Below are 24,508 nucleotides of genomic sequence, written 5' to 3' on the forward strand. Positions count from 1 at the left end.
CCCACACCCCAGCGTATGCAGCTGAATTCCCTTCTGTGCTCTTTTGTACAAGAGACGCCCACCCCCTCTTCCCCTCGACTTTCCACATCACTCTGAGATTAGCTGTTTCCATTCAGTGAGTGCCTCGGAGAGTACCATGTTAGCACATACTGACCTTCATCTTCCAACCTCCTGGCTAGGATGTGCAGACAAATAGAATAATACCGTACAAACCCAGAGGGAGAGGATTTCAAAGAAGAGCCATAGCAGAGCTCTCTGTCTAATGCAGGCATTAATTTCCAGGGCACTTATAGGCATTTTCAGGGATGTAAAGATGCAATTGATCCTCGGGTGTTAGGGAGTCACGTGCTCCAGCTTCACTAAGCACGTAATCAACAGAGCTCATGTAAAATGTGGGTGATGGTTGATCTAGCTCACATGCTCAATCTTCCTCAGTCCTCCCATCCTTTCTGTCTTTGTCTGTCTGTCTGACATAGCTGTCTGTCTTTCTACTTCCTATTATTTATTTTTTCTTTAGAGCCCTTATTCTCGAGTCTCAGATCCCTACAAAGATCTCTCAATTTATTGTACAAAGCAATTCATTTATTCCTCTCCACTCCATTCTCGCTTAGCCTTGGTAACTCCCTCTTATGTGGCCAGTCTTTTAACACTCTCCCTGCACAACCCAGAGCATGGCCACCCAGCATTGAGCATCACTTTGCTCCAGGCACTCTGGTGAAGATTATTCAGTCAAGAGACACTCTTTTCCAGACAAAACCAATTTTCTATTCTTTTCCTATCTTCAAATTTGTATTTTTTTTTGAAAAACAACTCCTCATTTAGTGCTCTGTAGCTCACTTGTCCTAACTTTTTGACTTGGACATTAATTAATTTCTCCCTATTCATGCCTTCTCTCCTCTTTTTAATCAGTGCAATGTGTTTTCTGCTGAGCCTTGTTAAATGCTTTCCCATAGGTACTTATGTGTGACTACGCCTTAGTGTTTTCAGATAGCATAGGTTTCTGCTTATTCATTCTTTTTTATTCAAGGGCGTTTGTGCATATTTCTTTTTTTCCTCTGGTTGGAGTTGGCATTTTTAATTTTGATTTGATTTTGAGTTCATGGCTTCACAGCACGACGAGCATGGAAGTTCCCGTGCCTTCCTCCTCCTCAGAGGTTCCATTTCTGCCGACGACAGACAGTTGTTCTTGCATATTCATGGGCACTTGAACTGAAAGGACTGGCTTTCATTCCAGGTTGTATGTGTGTGAATATATGTGTATTCTTATACACATAGGAATCAGACCCTCCTTATTAATGCTGTGAAGGTAGTCCTTCTGGAGTTTATTTTGGAAGACAGAGGGAGAGTTACACATACAAGGGCTTTGTACCTTTATTGTGAAATTGTACCATTGAACTTCATATACAGTGTCTGTTTTCATCTTTCTTTTATTTGAACTGTTCTGCAGTCTGTACTCCATCTTGAGTTGACTTCACAATCCCAGCCTTGCTATCTCTCTCTTTTATTTTTGTAGTTGAGTAAGGTTTCCCAGGTTCCTGCATCTAAAAGTAATCACACACACACACACACACACACACACACACACACACCTCCCACCCCCCCATGGTGTATCATGATATGCCTGTGGAGGTCAAAAGGCAAACATGCAGGAACTTTTTTTCCTTTTAATTGAGGGATCCCGGGAATTGAACTCAGGTCATCAGGTTTATTGACAAGTACTTTTGTTTCTGCTGAGTCCTATCACTGGCCCAGTGACAGCTCTTCTATAGAAGCAGATTGTATTTTCTTATGAGTATATCACTGATGTTCTCCTGTTGCCTGTGGTGTCTCATGGGAGAACATTGAAATGAGATGGTTTCTTTGTTCACAATTTCCCTTTTAAAGCCTAGAAACTTTACTATATCCAGTCTAGGAGGTGGTTATCCTATACCACCCACGCCCATGTTGTATAGAGTATGGCTTCATCATAGATGTTGTCTTGTCTTTAACAGCTTTGTAAACAATTCCCAAGTTATTTGCTCTGTTTTGCTGCTTGGGATTTCGGTGATGAACATGTTGTATGATGCTCATGTCTTCTGTCTACAAGTTTCCTTTCTTCACATTCTTCATGCTTCTTGTAACGTTTCTAGGCTCATCCTGCCATGGCCTGCTGTGATAGTTTGTATATGCTTGGCCCAGGGAGTGGCCCAATTAGAAGGTGTGGCCTTGTTGGATTAGGTGTGTCACTGTGGGTGTAGGCTACAATACCCTCATCCTAGCTGCCTGGAAGTCAATCTTCTCCTAGCAGCCTTCAGATGAAGATGTAGAACTCTCAGCTCCTCCTGCACCGTGCCTGCCTGGATGCTACCATGCTCCCACCTTGATGATACTTGACTGAACCTCTGAACCTGTAAGCCAGCCCCAATTAAATGTTGTCCTTATAAGAACTGCCTTGGTCATGGTGTCTGTTCACAGCAGTAAGACCCTAACTAAGATGTCCGTCTTTATGCTCTGGTCTTTCTCTGTACATTAGCTCAGATTGTGTCTCTCCTTGTCCACTCACTGTCTTGCAGCCAGGCTGCTGAGTTTCTGGATTCCCTTTATCAGGATATTGATCTTGGATCTTCCAGATCCTATGGTGAAACATCTAGTTAATTTAAAAAATGTTCCATGGGAGGAGTTACAGAGATAAAGTGTGAAGCAGAGACTGAAGGGATGACCATCCAGAGACTGCCCCACCTGGGGATCCATCCCAAATACAATCACCAAACCCAGACACTATTGTGGGTTGCTTGCTGTCACAAGTGCTTGCTGACAGAAGCCTGATATAGCTGTCTCCTGAGAGGCTCTGCCAGTGCCTGACAAATACAGAAGTGGATGCTCACAGTCATCTATGGGACTGAGCACAGGGTCCCCAATGGAGGAGCTAGAGAAAGGACCCAAGGAGCTGAACGGGTTTGCAGCCCCATAGGAGGAACAACAACATGAACTAACCAGTAGCCCCAGAGCTCCCAGGGACTAAACCACCAACCAAAGAGTACACATGGTGGGACTCATGGCTCCAGCTGCATATGTAGCAGAGGATGGCCTAGTCGGTCATCAATGGGAGGAGAGGCCCTTGGTCCTGTGAAGGCTCTGTGACACAGTATAGGGGAATGCCAGGGCCAGGAAGTGGGATTGGGTGAGTTGGTGCGCAGGGGGAGGTGGGATGGGATAAGGGGTTTTTGGAGGGGAAACCAGGAAAGGGGATAACATTTGAAATGCAAATAAAGAACATATCTAATAAAAAAGTAACATAAAAAAGTGTTCCATGGAATAATTTTTTCTGGTGGGTGTTTCTTTTAGTGACATGCGTTTTACTGCTCTTATGTAGGCCAGTGGTTCTCAACCTTCCTAATGCTGTGACACTTTAATACAGTTCCTCATGTTGTGGTGACCTCCAACCATAAAACTATTTTTGTTGCCACATCATAGCTCTAATTTTGCTACTGTTATGGGTTGTAATGTAAAGCTTTGCTATGCAGGGTGTCACGATTCACAGGCTGAGAACCCCTGTCCTAGGCAATCCTAGGAACCCCTCCCTTTCCACAGAAGGAAGAAAGGTGCACCAGCTCTTTTCATTGCTCAACACTTGATGGCCATGTTTCCCTTGCAATTTCTTTCTGTTTCCTTTTCCTAAGATATCGTTTCACTATGGACTGCTGGCTAGCCAAGAACTCGCTATGCTGATAGTCTTGGCCTGTGAACTCAGAGATCCCCTTACCTCTGCCTTGTGCATGATGGATTTAAGGGCTTGTATCTCCATTCTTGACTTTAGTTCTGTTTTGAGAGTAGAGCTGAGATGACTTTCAGAAATGGGCACTTCCTGAGATGTGACTTTATAGCATGGCCTTTTGCAGAGTCTTCCCAGCTTCTTTCAGTGAAATCCTGGTGGGTTTCTGCCAGTGGCTCTGTTCTCCTCTCCCTTGTCATCTGTGGTTATTGGCTGGGACTACGGGGTGGGGAGACAATGCCTGTCATAGCAGCATTATATGTGTATATATATATATATATACACACACACACACACACACATACATACATACATATGCTTCATATTTATAAACATTAATTGCCTGGAAAATTAAAGATTAAAATTGAAGGTAAAGGGTCTTGACCTTCAGGAGGTTGCACTTTTTGTGCATTTTGATGATATTATATATATGATGACATACCACACACACACACTTCTGTTTTTTGCTTCTCTATCCATCCATGTGACCTGCACTGGGTTACAGCTGCAGTTACTGATCTTACACATTTGACCATCTGTATGTTAAATTTTTCTTCAACTTTCACAGACAGTAAGTTTCTATGATTTCATATTTCTTATTGCATGTATTATTTCTAGGAGAAGGCAAGAAATGTGGCTTGCATGGACATGTTCATACCTGAAATAAATCTCTACATTTTGAAATAATCTTCATGATTTAATTTGACGTGTAACTCTTTAATTTTCCAGATAATTACTGTTTATAAATATGAAATATATGTGTATATATACATATATATTACAATAGATGTATTGTGTAGTACTGCCAATGCAAAAAACCATACTTCTAAGGGAATAAGAGAGTTTATTCTGGAGCCATCTTGAGTAACATTGTTGACACATTGTCTTAGCATTGTGTACAACATAGCCCAGTAACACAGTTTTGAATTACCTCAAATTCCCTGATCCAACATTGAAGCAGTTAATCATTTACAAAACAAAGCAATAATGACTGATTTAAAATGAACGGGTGGGTGCATCAGAGAGGGAGGTATGGAGAGCTGGGGGAAGCTTTCCTGTAGTCTTCGGATGCTAACTGATGACATTCTTTGCTTTTGGGTTGGTGGAAGCTAGTGGTTTGCTATGGTAGTGAGTTTCAACAGGTCATGGTATATTCTGACACAGAGATGGCGTAGGAATGGGTTTTCAGGGGCTAAGGCTAGCCTGAGATAAGGTAATATACCTCTGCACTGGCAGCATTCCAACCCCCTCACATGACTGTAATCTTAATCAACCAGTGTTTGCAGACACAGCTTCTTTTCAGAAAGTTTTATTTGGATCACTCTCTGCATATCTACACACACACACACACACACACACACACACACACACACACACACACACACACACATATTCTAGCTGTCTCAATAGCTTTTGCTGAGTAGCCTTAGTTTTGTTCACTCTGTCTAAATGGCCTGTTTATCCTGTGCTAAAATTGTAAATTTTCGAGTATTTTATTATGACTACTCTTTCAGTTATTTTGACACATTGTCTTAACATTGTGTACAAGATGCTCTTTGGGTCTCCTTTTTTTTCTTCCTTTGCAAATCTATTATTTAATTCAGTTCTAGGTGAGAGAACTCAGATTTTTTTCAAACATCTTAAGCATTCTCATAAAAATCTCATAAAACTCTGTTCTCATAAGTAAATGTAAATGTAATGATATGCCAACAAATAATTGTATTTTGATAGGTTTCTACCAACTCAGGTAATCAAAACAATGGAAATAGATTTTTTTGTGTGTTTTTCTGAATTTCTTTGCTTTTTCTATCTATCTATCTATCTATCTATCTATCTATCTATCTATCTATCTATCTATCCATCCATCCATCCATCCATCCATCCATCCATCCATCCATCCATCTATCTATCTATCTATCTATCTATCTATCTATCTATCTATCTATCTATCTATCTATTTTGCTGTGATTTGGATTAAGTCAAGTAAGGTCCAGGTTGAACCTTAAAAATGACATATAATGTGAAGTAATTCTCTATTTATTGAGATTCAGAATTCTTTAAAAAGATTGAACAAGCATGTCTGTCATTTGAGGCTCATACTCAATAAAACACAATTTGGGAAATCCCTCTGTAGAATTATAGCAGAAAACATGCTGAGTGTTTGAAAAGAACACATCTATGTTGTTAAATAAGTATTAGTTTTTGTTTGTCTAAATTCTCTTAAAAGTCAGAAAGGAGATCTAAAGAGTCCTTTTGGAGGACTGCTTTTTCTCCCCTTGACCTGTTAGGATGGTTAGTCATCCTTGGAATTTAATCCTCCGACAGTCACCTGCACATACCCACTGGATCTGTGTGCTTAGGGCATGCCCCTACATAATATAGTTCTAGTTTTGGTGCAATGGTGTTTTTGCATCTACACCCTGACATGGTTGACAAACTCTTCAGTGTCTTATGCAGATCCAAGACAGAATGACCTTGGTATCTGTGGGCTGCCTGGATGAGTGTGTCTAACCCCAGTTAGTAGACTGTGGGACTCTCTTAAACCTTTCCAACCTGTGTGGCTTCACGTAGACAAACAGACACAGCAAGAGGACCTATGGCTGAGACAGCTGGGCAGTTTAATGAAGATGCCACAGAGAATTTGATACTCCACTGCTCCCCACCCATCAGACTTCCCCTTTCCAAATGTCCCTCCTAGTCAACGGACAGTTTCTGATATTTCTCGACAAGGAACACCCAAGGCTGTGTGTCACTCATCACATAGACTTCTGCATGCTATTTTTGATACCTAATGGTTTTCAAAATGTTTTCCCTGCATCTGTAATTGTAACGATTCATCTTTGGTACTTGATAATGTGTATTTGTATTTCCCGTCATTTTTCTTGATTATTTTGGGGTTGGCTTACTTATCATTATCAATGTAGCTGCTTTCCTCCTTTGCTGTGTATTTAGCTTCATTGTGTTTATTTCCTTTTTCTATTTTGCTATTATGGATGTTTTTCTAGTTTGCAGAGTCCACGGCTTATTTCATCGACATCTCATTTTTGTTTAGTACTAAAAACATTCAAAGTTAGAAATTTCTCTCCAAGTACTTAACATCTGATTAGTATCGAGGCTGGGAAACCAAGGATACTTGAACATCCATTCTGTGGCTGTAAACGAAGCCTTGTCAGAGCACATTCTACCCACCTACCCACATACTGCATACAGATGCTTCCATGCTAGCATAACACACCAGGCAAGAACAAGGCTAGTCATCATGGCTGGTAAGCCTAATATGTACCACGGCAATTTACAGGAACGGCTTCATGCCTATGGTATAAAGCATTGCACAACTGGTGATATGCAGCATTGTTGTTTTTATTTTCTAAATAATCTGCGATTATCAATGTCCCCCCTTCAAGTTATCCAGGAAATTGTTTTTAATTTCCTATTTGCTTTTTCTTATACATAACTTTATTGATTTCTCCCTTTTATTATATTTGGGCAGAAGCTGTGACCTATGCAGTTTCTGTTTTCACTTGGTTGTAGGAAGAAATCTGTGCTGGTGTAAAATATGAACACTTTTTATAGCTGCCCCAAGGACATTGAAAAAGATACACAACCTTTATCGTAAAGTTAATATTTGTTGGCCTTATTTGTTACACATTGGAACTCTGTCTCCTTATTTGATTATTGTTTATATAAAGATTGGAGATTTGCTATGAAATTGTGTATGTGATTTTTATTGGCGTCTTTTTATATTTCTTTCAGCTTTAGTTTGGATTATTTTGATACTAAGCCACTTGACCTATAGGCTTTCATGCAAATCTGAGCAGCACTGATTTGAAAGGTCCCTGCTCCTGGAACTTGCTCTCTCGTTGTTCTTGGGCTCAGTTCCCTGTCCTCATGCAGCTGAGCGAGATGCTGAGAGGCTGCCACTGTTTGTGGTGTTGGCCTTTCCGGTGGTTAACCCACACTGGGTATGGGGTAGCTGATCACAAATGGAAAATGACCCCTGAGACCATTAGTACAGCCCATTTGCACACAACCCAAATTGCCTGTTCATCAAACACTGTGCTAAGCAAACGCATGGTGTTTGTTTACGTCATGAGGCTTACTACATGACATGAGTAAAATCTTATTGGGAAGTTGCCCGTTTGCCAGTGTAACATCCTGTCCAATAATAAATTTACCTATGCAGTTTATTTCGGTGACACTGCCTGTAGGCTTTCTTTTCTTCGGCTCTTTATCTCACAGGCTCCTTTTTGTAAGAGGAACTGGGCATTCGTCTCATAGAGAAGTGGGGGGCTAGGCTTTTTCCCCCTCGAACGCTGGGGAACTACAGCAGCAGTCATACAACATAACTTGACGGATACAAGAGGTTGGTTCTCTTGGCTGCTTGCTCTGAAGCCCAGGTACCATAGGGCCCGTGTTGCTATGTCCATGTCCTCACAGCCAGACAGCCATGCCGATGCAGTCACATCTACATAGCCACATTCACACAGCAGGACAGCCACGCCTATGCATCCATATCTGCATAACCACGCCCATATAGTAGGACAGCCACACCGATGCAATCACATGCACGTAGGCACGTCCTCGTACCACACTGCTTTCAGACTCACACATTTTGCTGCTCCCCTGGAAGGTTGTTTTATTCTGCAGTTTACAGTTTTATTCTGCTCATTACCTCACAAGCTGTTCTAAGACATGATTCTAAAAACCATGGAAAAGGTTTTTCTCCGGGGTCACTGCCCTACTTCCTTGTGTTCTGTTTTCCTTTCCCTTTGAGCTGTTGCCACATCCATTTACTTGTGTGCCAACTTGATTCCTGACTGCAATACAGGCTCTCTGACAGCTGAGATTTTAGCAATGTGATTGTCACAGTGAGAGGTGGTCCTTTGGGGGCAGTATCCTTGTGTTTGTAGAGGAGGTTGTCACACAGCATTTGTTAAGTAAGGACACAAGTTATCTATGTCTTGCATGATCAGATTCTTCCCAATATTTTCTATTAACACTCAAGAAGACCTAGGGATCTCTATAGTTCCCCAGTGGGCCTGGCATTGCCTCTCATTGCAATTTTGGGGGTCATAGTTTACCCCCTATAGTTAGCATCATATTTTTTTCTGTCATTTATACTATGGAAGATAAACCAAATGCAACCTTATTTCCATTTTCATGTGCAGGAACAGTTGCCCCAAATGGATGGATGTAGAATCTTTGCCCTTGCATATAAACATGTTTCACTTGAACCTCACATTCTCAGTTGTAGAACACAGACTTACAGCCCTGCAGCTCTGTCAGCTTAAGTCCAGCATGACTTGGGCATGGCGGGGCTAGCCTATAATCCTAACTATCTGGGGAGGCTGAGGCAAGAAGATAACGAGTCAAAGTCATTTTGGCCTATGTAGTTGCCTCAAAATAAAAAAGAGGGCTGGCTACACATCTTAGTAGTGGAGGACTTGCTCAACATGTGAAATTTACTTGCTTGGTTTAATCTTTGGTATAAAACAGAAGCAACAACCAAAACAAAGAAGGAGAGGAAGAGAAGGCTTAGAAGGTGAGAGAGGAGGAGAAGGAAAAGGGGGAGGAGGAAGAGGAGGAGGAGGAAGAAAATGGGGAGGAAGAAGAGATGGTAGAGGAAGAGGAGGTGATGGAGGAAGAGGAAGAAGAGAAAGAGGAGGAGGAGTCTATTATACCATGTACCTTCCCACAGTCTCCCCAAGGAGAATGTGTCTCTGTGTTCTCTGCATCTAGAGATCACTCAGCTGCCTTGGCTCTGGGTCCCTTCCTCCACCTTAAAAGCCAGCTTAAAGCCAGCTGTGTAGGTAAGTCCTCACTGTGCTGAGCCCTCTCTTTGGCAGGCACATCTGCCTCTAATTTCCCTCTTCAGCCTCCTTTCCCTCCTTAAGATGACCTTGGCACATTAAAAGAATTCACGTTTATTAACCTGTTATTTTTAGACTAACAAGCAAATTTATTTTCTCCGTAACCCTAGCTTACCTTTGCCCTGTGATGGAACATATTCACAGGTCCCTGGGAGAGGCATGCTTTCTTCACACTGAATACTTGAGTTTGCTTTTACCTACTTTCTCTAACAATGATTTTTGTAATCGGATTATTTTTCCAAATGAGAAGAATGTCATTTTATTATTTAGTTAAAAAATTGTATCAGATAGGGGACTAATATCCAAATATATAAAGAACTCAAGAAGGTGGACTCCAGAAAATCAAATAACCCCATTAAAAATGGGGTACAGAGCTAAACAAAGAATTCTCACCTGAGGAATACCGAATGGCTGAGAAGCACCTGAAAAAATGTTCAACATCCTTAATCATCAGGGAAATGCAAATCAAAACAACCCTGAGATTCCACCTCACACTAGTCAGAATGGCTAAGATCAATTCAGGTGACAGCAGATGCTGGCAAGGATGTGGAGAAAGAGGAACACTCCTCCATGGTTGGTGGGATTGCAAGCTTGTACAACCACTCTGGAAATCAGTCTGGCAGTTCCTCAGAAAATTGGACATAGTACTACAGGAGGATCCCACAATACCTCTCCTGGGCATATATCCAGAAGATGTCCCAACCGGTAAGAAGGACACATGCTCCACCATTTCATAGCAGCCTTATTTATAATAGCCAGAAGCTGGAAAGAATCCAGATGCCCCTCAACAGAGGAATGGATACAGAAAATGTGGTACATTTACACAATGGAGTACTACTCAGCTATTAAAAAGAATGAATTTATGAAATTCCTAGGCAAATGGATGGACCTGGAGGGCATCATCCTGAGTGAGTTAACTCAATCACAAAAGAACTCACATGATATGTACTCATTGATAAGTGGATATTAGCCCAGAAACTTAGAATACCCAAGATATAAGATACAATTTGTGAAACACATGAAACTCAAGAAGAACAAAGACCAAAGTGTGGACACTTTGCCCCTTCTTAGAATTGGGAACAAAAAACCCGTGGAAGGAGTTACAGAAACAAAGTTTGGAGCTGAGACAAAAGGATGGACCATCTAGAGACTGCCATATCCAGGGATCCATCCCATAATCAGCCTCCAAACGCTGACACCATTGCATACACTAGCAAGATTTTGCTGAAAGGGCCCTGATATAGCTGTCTTTTGTGAGGCTATGCCAATGCCTGACAAACTCAGAAGTGGATGCTCACAGTCATCTATTGGATGGATCACAGGCCCCCCAATGGAGGAGCTAAAGAAAGTACTCAAGGAGCTAAAGGGATCTGCAACCCTGTAGGTGCAACAACATTATGAACTAACCAGTACCCTGGAGCTCCTGTTTCTAGCTGCATATGTATCAGAAGATGGCCTAGTCAGCCATCAGTGGAAAGAGAGGCCCATTGGTCTTGCAAACTTTATCTGCCTCAGTACAGGGGAATGCCAGGGCCAAGAAGTGGGAGTGGGTGGGTAGGGAGTGTGGGGGAGGGTATGGGGGACTTTTGGGATAGCACTGGAAATATAAATGAAGAAAATATCTAATAAAACAAATAAATAAAAAAAGTCGTGTGTATGGCATTTTGCATACTGTTTGTGCATTATGTTTATGCCAGGAGCCTACGTGAGCTGGAAATGGGTGGTGAATCCTTGTCACATGTGGATTTGGAGAGTCGCACCACTGTCCTGTGAAGAGCAGCCGGTGCCATCAACCACGAAGCCATGTCTCCTACATTCTTCTACTATTTAAGGAACTGTACCTCTTGCTTTCTGTTTGCTCTTCTTTCAGTAAATCCTTATAATTAAATTTAAGTGATGGATGGAGTCCACTAGTAACACTTAACTAGCACATGGGGTCTTGAGTTCAATTTCTGGTAGTGGCAAAAAAAAAATCATTGCTTGATTTTATTGTCTGCTTTTATAATTTCTCACAAAAAATCCAAATCACTATGTTTGTGACACTGTCAAATGTAGTTCAAACAGTCTGTTTTATTTTAAATTTCTTTTTAATTATTTTGAATATAAAACTAATATTTTATGATATAAGCTCTTTCACTTTGAATATTTTACTGTTTATGAAAATATGCATCAGAAATTAAAAGACTTTTTACTTAGGAAGGATTTGTTTACAGGAGCAGATCAGTTCTGGATTCTTTCCATTGAATATATCTCCATCTTTTTACTTACTGCTTTTTCTTGTTGATTGACATGATATCAAGATAACATTTGTTTGTGGTTTCGAAACCAAATTCACAGAAAGGGCCTTTACCCCCACCTCTCCTCATTTCACTCATTGGAGCAAGACCCTCAAGCTCCTTATACGTTCTTAAATCTCCCAGGCTCCCCTTCTGACTTGGACATGCCAGTCTAAGACCTTCTTTTTGTGGAATCAGTCCTGCAATGAACATCCACGTCTAGCTTATATGGAAAAGGATTCTCTCAGAGGAAATTGTGTCTAAGCAGTTGACTTGAAGTTAAAGAGGAGTTGTCCTTGAGTCTTGAAGCATCACCTTATCGGGTGAGCCCTTTCAAAGAGTCTAGAGATCAAGGTTGACTGGATCCGACAGACAAAGCGGTAGAGCTTCTCTCTGATTGGTTCTCCTCTAGAGAGGTCACATGTCAGGAACTGGTATCTGGGTTCTGGAGCTGAGGACCTCGGCCCTAAAAGTGCAGGTGTGTGAATTCTGCTATCATTCAGGGAGTTTGGAAGAACCTCGTCTGGTGTACTTAGACCCTCGTGTCATCTTGGTTTGGGCCGGTGTGGTTTAGGATGGAATCCTGGCAGGTACACTGCCGGTCTCCTTAGCAGGGCGCCTGCAGGAGGGTAAAAGGGTAAAGCTAGGCAGCTAAGCTTTGGTATTTGTCTCACCGTACTGGCACGTAGGTATGCTTTTGAGATTCTAAATAATGTACTTGAGTTCTGTGTACAGAATTATTAACTTCAGCTGCCATTATTTTTGCCTCTTCGGATATGGGTGGAGCTGCTCTTGCAAAGTATGGGCTCCTCGACACGTCTGCCCAATCAGGGTTTTAACAAAGGGCGGAGAGGCCACATAGGCCACGGAGTTTCTGGACCCAAAGCTGTAGGCTTTTGTGGCTCAACACGCTATTTCTTTTATCTTTCACCAACTGGAGGAGAAAGTTTCTTTGTAAACCTGCAGATTGTGGAACTTCCGGTTTCTCTGACTGTCCAGTCCTGCGAGCAAAATGGCTATTTCTTCTTTTTCTGCACCTGTCAAACACAGCCATTAGCAAATATCCAGTGCTACTTACATCCAGCTTTCCCATTTCCTCCGGGATCCCGGAGTTCATTTGTTACATTTTCTACGTTATTAAAAGCGATAGGGTTGGCAAATGCCTTACCACTGCAGACTAAGAACTTTCTGGCCACCTGCCGCTCAGCCCTCAAGCCCAGGGACATGTTTGTATGCCATTGTGGTAGCACCTCAGCTGCTATGTCAGTCTGCATTGCTCAGCTTCCCTGGACAGCCACCAGTCTGTCTGTGGCTTACATAGTGACAAAGGCTTATTTCGTGGAGAAGACTGTGGCAGGCAGGGTGAGCAGCGCCTCCCTGAAGTACATTGTTCTATCCCGTAGACCACAGCCTGCCCCAGTGTCAGAGAAGGCTTCGGAGAGTGAGGTATATAAGCTGTGAGATGTGACAATTTACTTTTCTATGTTGAAAGGCACTCATCTATATGCCTGATTCATTGAGCAGGAGGTGGGGCACATGACTTTTTTCATTCTAATTTTATTTAAAATTTCAAAAATCTATTCTTGAGAATTTCATATGTACATTCAATGAAATCTGATCACTTCACCTCCTGTTTTTCTCTAACTCTCCCCATATCCTTCTCCAACATTGCCTTCTCCCAATCTTATATTTATTTACTTACTTATTTATGATAACCCACTAAATCCAGTTACTGGTGTCCTTATGTGCATGGGTGTGGAGCCATCTACCAGAGCACAAAACTTACCAGTGGCCACAGTCTCAAAAAAGAATGACTCCTCTGCCAGCAGCTAGCTCCTCAGAAAGGGGGTGGGGTGGGGGCAGGGGCAAGGGCAGGGCTGGAGACCACCTCTTTCATCTATCTGGCACATGGACTACTTTAATCAGTAAAGTCTGAGCAGGCATGACATGTGACTTACAAAAGCATCACAGACTCCTTGAGAGATGAACAGATCAGACATTCACACTCTTTCCTCTGGGGCAAACCTGGGCCATACAAGTGCTGCCTAGTGGCCCGACACTTGTAGAGTTGTTTTTAAATACGCCATTTGCAACCTTTAACTCACAGTCTCAAGACTGGCCTTTTCTTGATAGGTATTTTGCTGAATTTATTCATAACTGAAGCCAGCAGGACTGGGTGTCCTGAAAGCTGCCTACCACCTCAGCATGAGCCACATTCCCTGCACGTATTCAACTGCTTCACACTACTGTTTAAGGCTCGTTAGTGAACTTTGTGCTACCCAGGTTCCCATCTACCTTAAATGGAAAGCTTCTCCAGATAGGCTTCTATTTCGGTATAGTACAATCAGTAGGCAGGATGTACACAGTGTGGTATCCTTTTGTCCTTGTCTGAGTGACTAAGTAGAAGGTATAGATTAAATTAAGTGATTCAGATGCTTATCCTATGACAGATTGGATCCTAAAGAAATACCCAGAAAATATTATTGTACATGGAAAAATCCACACTTGCTTGCCCTTGAGGAGAGGTCTACTTTATTTGAAGGATAATTTTTATTTATTCTTGATAATTTCATATATGCATAAATTAAAATATGAACCCATTTACTCCATTTCTGTGTACCAACTCTCCTCATACCCCCTAATATATTCCCTTTTCAACTCCAGGTCTTTTTTGGGGGATGTGTGTGTGTGTTTTTTTTTTTTTGTCTTGAGAATAAAATAATATTAAAATTTTTATTTGGAATCTTAACAGACAGTAAAAATTAAGTATAACACGTCTCTGTGTCATGCACAGCCATGGCTTACAGAGCAGCTAGCCAGCTGTAGTCTACTTTTCTGAACTTTCTCAGCTCTTTCTCTTCAGAGTTTTCTTTGTTTTTTTTTTTTTCCTGTAAGATCCTTTTCTTCATCTGAATCTTCACTTTCCTCCCCCCCCCCATCTACATCATCAGGAATTTCTTCAGCACTTTCAGTCTCTTTTAGCAATGAGTTTACAAATAGAGAGCAGAGGAAAGCAGTTGATGGCAGCCCACGGGTTTAGGTAGGAAGAAGCTCGCTAATTGCAGGTATGTTCTCCATTAAAAGGGGTTTTACCAGTCCATTCTGTGAAGTTTCAGGTAACTTTGCATCCTGCTCTTGCCTGTGTTTTCCCAATTTAGAAGAAAATGGGGTCGTTGGTGAACTTTCTTCTGCTAGCAGCTGTCTGCCTGTCGGTGATTTACTTAGGAAGTAAAATTTGGATCTGTTCAGCCACTGGTGAACTTCTGAGGTGAACAATTCTGGGACGTCTCGTGGACCAAACACTCCCCACTGGACTTCTCCTCTGGAGACATTCTTTTGATTATACAAACCTTGGCTCACTAGGTTTAAACACAAACAGATCTGAGCCACTGCAGCAGCATGGTTTGAGTAAGGGTTGGATTCCATAACTCTAACATTTAATTTTGCACTCTGCTGCGTTGAACAACTGAGCAGATTCCAACAGCAGAGAGTGCCATTCTCAGTACTGTCGGGAAGATATTTTGAGCATGTCAGTCTTCCAAAGCAAAGGTGCCTTATTTTCCCAGCTCCTTTGCAAAATGTACATTTCAGGCTCTGTGTTTCTGAAGCCCATATTGTAACTATGTAATCCATATTGTAACTCAAAGCTGACTGCTAGTAAGGAGCCATCTTCAGAGAAACAACAATTGGTTGCTTGATACTTGTGGTAACTACTTACAAAGTTACAAGTCCAGCCATTTTTTTTTTTTTTTGTATATATCAGAGCCATCTGTTAATACCCACATTTTCTCTGCTAGCTGTGAGCAGTATGGGTCTTTCATAGTTTTCTGAATTATTGAAACAGCTGGAAGTTGCTCACCATGTGGCATGGTGACCTTTGTGTTAAGAACAGACCCCTGGGTTTTCTTGCTATAGCACCACAGTTTCATTTACAGCTCCAGCTCATTTTCATTTCCTTGCCTTTGTTCAGCTGTTGCCAACCAAATACCAGAGCAGCTATAGGCAGCCTTTGTTAGTTCAGTTTGGACTAGACTCTGATCACTGATGTACCCTTGCTGTGTGATATCTAGATTATATAACTGCTTCTCACCCTGGAGAGACTAAAACTGCAGGTGACCAGGCTTCCCATTCAAAACTAAAGCTTTGGTTCTTGGGTCAACCATCATGCCAGTAGACAAGACTCCCATCTTTCACTAGACCTTGCATTACTGCTGATGCATCAAGAGTGCAGTGCATAACTGTGATCTTGTTTATCAGAGTGAGAAGTACAGAAAAATCTCCTGAAGGTGAGATGGAGAGTGCTCGATGGTAGGTCCTAACTGAGAGAGAAACTCTTCATATTTCTTTGATCTATCTTGATATTCTGCAAGACACAGTCATGCCCACCACTCAGCAGAGTGATGCCCATTACTGTAAAAGCCACATCCATAACCTTGTCTTGGTGCCAATGCGAATATGTAGAGGTGTACTTCTTATCATCAGGAAAATTCCTCCAAAGGCCGATTTTGCTGTCCATGTGACCAGATGTGATGCAATCTTCCTTTGGGTGGCAGGCTACACATGTGAGCTTGTTTTTTGAATTCTTGTTTTTTGTTGATGATAAGGTAAATTTGCCTGTTTTTTTCTTTTTGAAAAACAAAACAAAACAGATAGGCAAAAGTCCCAGACTGCAGCAACATATTCTCCCTCATTTCCAAAGGCAGTGCCTTTGGGGGACCCGTTTATGTAATCCAAAACAAAGGTGAGCTCCTTAGCTTCTACATTCTGGCTTGGAGACTTGGGCAGTTTCACTGAAACCAGCGGAAATACATCTGGTTCTTCTTTACCTACTGTTTGGAAGACAGAATTTTCGGCTTGGTTGGGTGTGTGTGGGGGAGGTGAATAAAGAGGGCATGGAGTTTAGGTCCAACAATGAAAGTCTTTATCAAAATGCCATCATGATGGAACAACATTATGAACTAACCAGTACCCCGGAGCTCTTTACTCTAGCTGCATATGTATCAAAAGATGGCCTAGTCGGCCATCACTGGAAAGAGAGGCCCATTGGACACGCAAACTGTATATGCCCCAGTACAGGGGAACGCCAGGGCCAAAAAGGGGGAGTGGGTGGGTAGGGGAGTGGGGGTGGGTGGGTATGGGGGACTTTTGGTATAGCATTGGAAATGTAAATGAGCTAAATACCTAATAAAAAATGGGAAAAAAATGCCATCATGATAGTCCACAGCTTAACTGTGTCACCAAAGGAACATGAGTAGAGCTAAAGATGGTTGTTGGGGTCGATGAGGATTGTAGACACCAGGTTTTTGTGCCCATGAAGAATGTGCTGTGTCTTGTGTGGCTGTGCTAGAGACCTTAACAAAGTCTCCCGGGACACAGAAGATATACCTTTCAAAAGAGTTTTAGAAGTATATATTCAAGCATATGTGTTGTCAAGCCTTTGAGGATATGGAAGATAGAGTCATTTGAAATCCACAGAGAAAAAGGCTCTCTTGAAGTTCAGCTGGCTACCCCTGCAGGAAACCACACGGACACTCTCTTTTACTATCTTCACACAGACTCATGGGATGTGTTTTTAATGCATGTGCCCACCAAGCCTGTGCTGAATATTCATCTGTACCAGCTCTGGTTAGGAGCAAGGGATACAGGGTGGAGGCATCCAGGCACGAGACCTCATGGGTCTTACAGTGCAGTGGAAGGAGACTGTTCAGAATCAAGTGTTGACTGGTAAGGATGGGGTGGAGATGGACAGATGAGATAGTCATCATCCCAGCAGGCAAGATCTTCCAAACCCAGGACAAAGCCATCATTTCACTGTCTTTCCCATTCATTTCTCATGTTTGTCCTGTACTACTTTATAAAACAGTTACTCTATCCTGTACCTCTACCGGAGGAACACAGTGTCCCAAGAGTCCAAGTCAGTGTGTACTATTTTCCGAAATTACATTTCTTGACAGTTTTGTGGATGAGTTGATCTTAGGGGTTGTCTCCATAACAGTTGTGCCACTATTGTACATGTGGGTGTATCTTGACAATGGACATTTAAAAAATATAATCAAGTTGATAGTGAAAGTTAACACTCGCAGCTGGACAGACTGAGCTCAGCGATCTGACTCTGCTTCACACACCTCATACTTCATAGAGTCAGTGAGCTGTCCCTGAGATATCCTTCCTGTAGACACAGCAAAAGTAAGTGAGGATACGTGGAAGAGTATGAAGGCACTTGGCCTGGGCTTCACACTAGTGCATCATTTCTCTTGTACTCTACCAATTAAATTCATGTACCTAGGCTGGGATCAGAGTTGGAGAGTATTATCAATCTATACTATAGTACTATAGGTGAAGCCTATAGTAAGAATGACTCATTGAGTCACTCATGTCTAAAGCACAGCCTTCCACTTAAGGTGGCTTAGAGAAGTGAATTCCTTGGTGGACACTGTGTGAAAAAAAAAACCCCACCATGTAACCCATTTGTCTCAGATGTTTTAAAATTATGAATACAACCCACAAGAGAATAGCAGTTTGCATTCAGCTTTGTCCTGGTGGTTGATGGCAGTGAGTACTTTCATAAATCCTTTAGAAAATAGATTCCATTTTTCAAGAAGCCTCAGCTGTCAGAATCTGATTTCCTGGTTGAATGAAATGGCCTTGTTATTCAAATCCTTTGGGTGTAAATTTATTTTACATGAATTTACTCAAGAAATTGATTACAATTCCCTTCCCACCTTGTGTCGTGAGTTGTATAATTGGAAGTTTAGCGAGAAGAGATCAAAATAACTTTAAATGACTCTCCTCCCCCCAAATTTTCAGACTAGGAGACTTTGGGTTTTCTTAGCTTTTATGTCTTCGGTCTTTTAAAAACATCAATGCCTATTGGGCTTTTCATCTGTTTGCTTTTGAGAAACAAACTCAAAGAAAGGGCTACGGTTGCTTGTCATCCTTGTCCCCACTACAATTGATAGTGCTGAGACTGGGGGAGAAATCTGAGGCAATGCCTCCTTTCTGTCACATGCCAGACGAATCCTGTTTGTTTCTCTCGGTGTCTCTGTCTGTCACTGATGGAGATATGGATAGTCTCAAGTTTCAGTGTGATGGCAACGTTTCTCACTCATTCAAAATCTATCAGGATCTTCACGACAGAAGAACATCTTAGGGGATTTGCTGCAACTCTTTGGCGCTAGAACACCTGGAGCCCACAGGATGTGACCAGGGCCAAACACTGCATTTATAACTAAAGAATGTAAGAAAAGCATTGGGAAAATTTGACTTACAAGTGTAGATTAACCTTGTGGGGCATGGAGCAGGCTGGCTGGAGTGACTATAAGGATACCTGTGACTCCACCCCCACCCCTCTGTGACTCCACTCCCACCCCTCTGTGATTCCACCCCCACCCCTCTGTGACTTCACCTCCACCCCCTGTGACTTCACCTCCACCCCCTGTGACTCCACCCCTACCCCTGGAAACTGGGCTGAGGTCTCTGGCAGGTGATGGTTGTTTTGTGAAGGGCAGTAATAGTGTTTATGGTTCTGTGTTGCATGGGGATTGTGTATTACTCTACTGGTCAAAGTTCTGAAGTTTTAGCCACGGCCAACCATTTGGTCCTGGGGCCACCTGATGCTCCTTGTGTGTTTCAAAGGTTCTTTCCATTGCCACTGCTATTCTACAAACACTTGCCATGAACAGACCGATTCAACGTGGAGCCGATGGGGCTGTGGACACATCCTACCATCTGCATCTGAATTTTTCTTCTTGCATACCTGCTCCATATTCTCCTCTGCACAGGACCCTTCCATGGACTGGCAGAGAGATCATTTTCTGGTTTCTATCTTTTCCCCTGCATTTAAAGCTTGGTCTGTTGCTCTGAACACGATCATGTTCCTCTGCTGATAGGGACTGCTGCTTTTGGCTGCCTTGGATGTACACCCGCATCTCAGCCAGCAAGAGGATGTCCCTGGCAGGGTTCTCATTAGATACTCCTGCAGTCAGTTTGGGCGAATGGGGATTGGACAGGTCTGCTCTTCGTATGTGTCCTTTATGCCACTTGGTGTGCCTCTCTACTTCTCAGGCTTGCCTCGTCGTGGTACTGGTGATAGAACCTAGACATATATATGTGGGGCAAATCTTCTATCATGAAGTCACATTTCCAGCCTTCTTTTTTACTTAAAAAGAAAAACAAACTTGAGAGGGTCTCATTAATTTGCCCAAGCTTAAGCTTGTTATCCTCCTGACTCAGCCTTCCAGTAGCTGGTATCACTTCTCGGATCTCTTCTTTTCACTTTCGTTTTCCACACACATCCTCTTGTACACACCTTCCGAACCCTGAGCATCTGTTTCATAGGCCTGGTCACTCTGCATGGCTCTATGAGTCCTTTAACTCACCAACTATAACCTAAACCCATAGCTGTTTACTGAACACTCTTATTTTATTTTTTTTAATTTAAAAATTTAAATCTGAGACAGTTTCTCTGTGTCATCCTGGTTGTCCTGGAATTCACTTTGTAGACAAGGCTGGACTTAAACTCAGAGATCTCCCTGTTTCTGCCTCCTGAGTGCTGGGATTAAAGGTATGTGTCATGTCACCATGCCTGGCTTATTAACTGAACACTCTTAATGGACTGTGATAGCTATTTTATCTGTTAACTTGGCTTGGTCAAATTCATGTATAGTGTTTATATGAGATTAATCTTTAAATAAATAGAGAAAAGAAAATGATCCCTCAAATGTGGTACACCTCTCTCAAGCTGTTGAAGACCCCCACATGAAAAACATTGATGTTCCCCAGGGAACAGGTCAACATCCAGTCTGCCTTTCCTGTGTCAAGTTATAGCATTGAATGTTTTTTGTCTCTCGCTTGCCAGCCAACTCTGCAGCATCTGGAGTATCTATCCCCCACAGTTATGAAGTTTAAAGCTTTAAAGCAATTCTTTTTCTAGATGCTCAGCCTGCTAGTTTTGCTACTCCAGAGAACTGATGAATACGTGTAAGAGCAACACATTATCTCACCTGACCCTTATGACAGCCTTCTGAAAGGAATGCTAAGAGACAGAGGACTTGCCTAAGGTTGTGGAGTTAAAAGAGGCAGAGATGGGACTCAAACTGCAGCTTGCTTTCTGCTAGAATCAGAGATCTTGACACGATGGCCCCTTGCCTGTCTTAGAATCTTCTTGGCTCACCCAACACCTGGAAGTAGTAGGAGGCTAGGAGACAGTTCATTGAATAAATGAAGTCACAGATGATTTTTATTTTGTTGCCTCTTCTGCCTATAAAAATTAACTTAAAGGTTTTACACCTAGGCTGGAGAGATGGCTCAGAGGTTAAGAGCACTGACTGCTCTTCTGAAGGTCCTGAGTTCAAATCTCAGCAAACCACATGGTGGCTCACAACCATCCATAATGAGATCCAATGCCCTTTTCTGGTATGTCTGAAGACAGCTACAGTATACTTAGATTATAATAACAAATCTTTAGAGTAGGTCTGAGGGCCAACCAGAGTGAGCAGGCTGACTGGAGCGAGCCGTGGTCCTGAATTCAAATTCCCAGTAACCACACGATGGCTCACAACCATTATTAAAGCTACAGTGTACTCATATGATACATAAAATAAATAAATTTTTAAAAAAAGGTTTTACATGTATGGCTTCAGAGTCTGTGCAAACTTAGCTATAGGTCCTTCTCTTCCCATAACAAACCTTGATGTTGTGCCTCCATGGTAACGGTGGCAATGTGCAGCTGATCCATTTGTTGGTCTTTGGTGTATTTTTTGCCTCCACATAGAGCTAAAGTTGATCTTCCATTCTTTGCCTCTTTCCTTGAAGAGAATCAGTGGCAGGAAGAAGCCTTGAAGTGAATGGTTGAAGCTGGAGCAAGCTAATCAGGGAGGTACAGGTCACGCTGGCTCTTTCTGTCATTATTACTATTCATTTCTATCTCGAGGTCATCTCTTCACACTGTAAACTCTGACTGTGCAGATTTTCTTTGAAGTTTTCGAATGTGGAGCTTCCTGTCTTGCGAAGATTTCTATATAACCGTCTCATTGCTGACTTCTGAGTCTAGGAAAAATGGCCCTTCTCCAAATCATGTATTTCTCTTTTGTGTCATTTAATTCCAGGGCAGTATAGATGATATTTTAAAACTACATTTATGCTTGCTACTCATCAAATAAAAATCTGCAGGAAAATATTTTGGTTAAAAAAATTACAGTGCTATAAGTTGTTCTCAAATCTCTGTGTTAGTTATGTTTCTGTCTGTAATTAAAAATACCACCCCAAACCACTTAAGGGAGAAAGGGGTTATCCTCATTTAGAGTTCAAGGGTCCAGCATGATAGTGAAGACATGGGGTCAGGAGCAAGGAATGATAACTGTTGGTGCCTAGGTGCTTTCCTCCTTTGTGTGTGTAGTCTAGGATGCAAGCCAAAGAATAATGAATTCTTCCTATAGGGTGAGCCTTCCCACCTCAATTAACCTAAGGTATATAACCTCTCACAAGCATGCCTTGATGCTAAATCCTGTCAGGTTAGTTGTTAACATCAACCATGTCCTGACAGGTCGGTAGTCAATATCAACCATTGTAGCAGGAATTTCTCTGTCCAATTAATTTAAATATTAATACAAGAAGAAGCCTGTGATTGGACAGGGAAAAGGGAGGTGGAGCTAAGAGTGGCAGAGACAGGGAGTGACACAGGAGGAGGAGGAGGATGACCAGGACGATTCAGATTTTGCATGGCTTTAAATAGCCACAGGTAGCTATAATATCATATAGGGTTAGAATAATGGGGTAATTTGTCTAATTTAGGTGGGCAGCTTGTACTATTATTAATTGGCTCTGAAATTATTGTGTGGGCATCTTGTGAATTGAGAATTTATTGAATATAAATCTGACTGATTATAAACGTCTAGAGCTTTGATTTTATGGGGTTACTGGGAATTTGTGACAGCTAGCTACGATGTGGGAGGTCATTGCATGAGGCTGGTGTGGCAGTGACCCACCAAGGGAATTTGGCGATTTGGGTGAAGATGTCTTGGGAGCTCCAGGCCAGAGAGTCTGCCAAGATGAGAACACCCCACTTAAGCCATGTGGCCCGCCGTTGCCTAGCATAGTGTGGGATATTGCTGTTCTTTTTAATATTTCCCGCAACAAACCACCACGACCCGTGAGATTTTAGCTCTAGTAGGGACTTTGGGTATCAAGTAGAATCTGTCTTCTTATTCTCAGAATGAACAAGCCAAGGGCCAGAGAGACATATGGGTGCTCCTTAACTTACAGTGGGATGACATTTTGATATACTTGTCATAAATTCATAATGCATTTAACATACCATCCATGCTGGAATGTCCTTAGTGTCACAGGGTGACTGGTAGTGGAGCCAGGCCCAGAACACAGGGTTATGGTTCCTTTTTGTGTGTTCTTTCTACATGGATGAAATAGCTAATAGTTCATTGTTATCCATCATTTTCCAGTGTGTTTGAGCACAAACAGGGATAAAGGAAAGTTGAAGGGATTCACTATTGGCTTTTTACTACAGGTTTATCATTTAGCCGAAGTATTTTTCTAATTATAAAAATGAGACACTGGTGTTCCTTATAAGCAAGACCCTTTCAATGCTAAGTTCACTGTTCGTATATAAACCTTTGCCAAGTATTTTTTTTTTAATTGGATATCTTATTTTTTGTTTTTGTTTTTAAATTTTTTTAATTTATTGGATATTTTCTTTATTTACATTTCAAGTGTTATCCCATCATCAAGTCCCCACCCCCTTCCTGGAAACCTCCTATCCCATCCCCCCTCTGCCTGCTTCTATGAGTGTGTTCATCCACCTATCCACCCACTCCCATCTCCCCACCCTCGATTCCCCTACACTGGGGTGTCTATTGAGCCTTCATAGGACCAAGGACCTCTCCTTCCATTGATCATGACAAGGCCATCCTCTGCTACATATGCAGCTGGAGCCATGTGTACTCCTTTGTTGATGGCTTAGTCCCTGGGAGCTCTGGGGGGTCTGGTTGATTGATATGGTTGGTCTTCCTATGGGGTTGTAAACCCCTTCAACTCTTTCAGTTCTCTTTCTAACTACTCAATTGGGGACCCCATGCTCAATCTAATGGTTAGCTGCAAGCATCTGCCTCTGTATTTGTAAGGCTCTGGCAGGGCCTCTCAATAGACAGCCATATCAGGCTCCTTTCAGCATGCACTTCTTGGCATCCACAATAGTGTCTGGGTTTGGTAACTGTATATGGGATGAATCCCCAGGTGGGGCAGTCTATGGATAGCCTATCCTTCAGTCTCTGCTCTACACTTTATTTCCATATTTGCTCCTGTGAGTATTTTGTTCTCCTTCTAAGAAGGACCGAAGCACCCACACTTTGGTCTTTCTTCTTCTTGAGCTTCATGTAGTCTGTGAATTGTATATTGGTTATTTGGAGATTTTGGGCTAATATCACTTATCAGTGAGAGCATACCATGTGTATTCTTTTGAGATTGGGTTACCTCATCCAGGATGATATTTTCTAGTTCCATTTATTTGCCTAAGAATTTCATGAATTCATTGCTTGTAATAGCTCCATTGTGTAAATGTACCATATTTTCTGTATCCATTCCTCTGTTTAAGGACATCT

At 42.1% G+C, this 24,508-nt stretch overlaps 1 pseudogene; it reads right to left on the bottom strand.

The window, feature by feature from the left end:
- On the bottom strand, nt 15,107–16,848 carry Gm18003 (predicted gene, 18003; annotated as a pseudogene).

The sequence above is a fragment of the Mus musculus genome, chromosome 15 (genome assembly GCF_000001635.26).
Source record: "Mus musculus strain C57BL/6J chromosome 15, GRCm38.p6 C57BL/6J".
NCBI classification, from domain to species: Eukaryota; Metazoa; Chordata; class Mammalia; order Rodentia; family Muridae; genus Mus; species Mus musculus.